Source organism: Sinocyclocheilus rhinocerous, unplaced genomic scaffold (assembly GCF_001515625.1).
Source record: "Sinocyclocheilus rhinocerous isolate Xijiao unplaced genomic scaffold, SAMN03320098_v1.1 scaffold839, whole genome shotgun sequence".
Lineage (NCBI taxonomy): Eukaryota > Metazoa > Chordata > Actinopteri > Cypriniformes > Cyprinidae > Sinocyclocheilus > Sinocyclocheilus rhinocerous.
In genome coordinates, this window is record NW_015652287.1 from 1,437,879 (window position 1) to 1,439,989 (window position 2,111).

The following is a 2,111-nucleotide window of genomic DNA, read 5'->3' on the forward strand; positions in this document are numbered from 1 at the left end:
GGATAAAGTGAATAATCTCACGATAACCATGGGATACTGATATTACAGTTGTCTCTAGCTGGAGACTCAATCGGGTTACAAAAAATGACGTCAGGAAACGACACTGGCCATTTCGTTGGGTCATTTGTAAAGTCACAGATACTGTACAGACAATACAGCTGTTTTTTTATGTATCTTGCTCTGTTGAACGGAAAAAGTGCCTTTACGTAGGCCATACTGGATTAACACCATGCATTTCCTGTCAGTATTTTATATATTTGCCTACTTTAATCATGTTTAATTATTTCTATATGTATTTAAACAAGAATTTGTGTATTTATACACACATTTATTTATTTATTTGTGTATTTATTTATTTATTGTTTTTGCAGGTTTCGTCCTCCATACTATAAGTGCACATATACCAAACAAATATATCAACAAATACTAAAATATGTATTCAGTGTTTCAGATTTCATTTAAATTCTAAATTACTCCATGCTGTCCCACTTAATCCATAAATAAACTCATATATAAAACCTATTTATTCATATAAACATATTAAAAGCCTAGAATAAAGCTGCAGAAAAACAAAAATAACAAGTGAATGAAAGTGAGAAAGGATAAACATGAAAAAACTACATTTATTCTTAAATATTTTTGCATAAATAACTCATTTATGTGATATATCAAGGATTAAATCAAATAAACAGTTCTACAGCTCTAGTATATTACATGTAATTATGCAGTATTTTGACATGCTGACAATGTCAGACAGTGTTGTCTGTGCTAAATAGTTTTACTTTTACCACGGGTAAGGATACAACTGAAAACTACAGAATGTCCATTCCAATACACAGTTACAATCTTTAGTAGTGACAAATATGGCTTCAAATTAAAAAAAAAAGTAATGAAAAAAATTACCTTTTAAAAATGAAACTTTCAAACACAAAAGTTCTGTCTTGACTGGTTTTCTAATGTAACAAGTATACAAAATTATGTACATTCAAATAAATGTGTGATTTGTGCAATGTAAGTCACACTTGCAGGCAAGAATAAAAAGATAGTAATTGGCATTGCGAATATAAAAATTAAGCAAATGTTATGGAAGTCAAATCGAGCTGAATGTGTGCTGCTGTCAGGTGTTTATGGGAAGACTGTGGGGATGGGGCACTGCCAGTCTTCTGAAGACTCCTGCACCACCTCCTCCAGATCCAGCCCTGACTGAGTCTCTTTGGCCCCCTGCGACGGTGCTTGCTGGGAATCTGACTCAGAATCGCGTTCCAACACCACTTCTACTTCCTGTGGTTTTGCTGTAAACAAATTAAGAAAAGGTTAACAGTAAGAGTACATTTTTGCTGATATTATTCATGGATAAAATGTTGGCAGTTGAAAAAGTCAAAAGCAATCAGAAGAAAAAAATATGTAATATTAGTGTATAGTGCTGTGGAAACGTCTTTGCCCATTTCTGGTCCTGCCACAGCATTTCATTGGGACTACAGTAAGTTTGGACTTTGATCATGTAAATTAAAAACTTCAATTTTTTATGTTTTTAGCAATTCTGTGGTAGACTTATTTGTATGTATCGGATCATTTTCTTGCTGCATGACCTAGCTGTGCAGGCCCAAATCTAGCAAAGTCTACCAAAAAGTTACACTTTTGATTCATTTGCCCACACGACATTGTTCCAGGGGTCGTATTCACACACACACACACACACACACACACACACACACACAGGGCCGGCCCTAGCATTTTAGGGGGCCCTAAGCAGATTTTCAAAAGAGCCCCCCCCATCCCCCTATATATCTTACACTGATCCTTTATCGTAAAGCAATGTTATTTTAGTATCATTCATGTGCTATTATAGTTTTTGTTAATATATTGAATTATTATTTTTTTATTATTTTGATATTTTCTGCTGTCATTTTCATTTTAAAGTTTTAGTAATTTTATTGTTTGTTTTTATTAGTTTTGTTGATTTTCTGTATAGTTATTAAATATTTTTTTAGTGTTAGTTATTTTAGAACATCAAGATAAACTAAATGAAAATGGGAAATGTTGCCTTGTGAACTAGCTAAAATAAAACAGTATAAGCTAAGTATTTTATTTCAGTTAACTTTTATTTTATT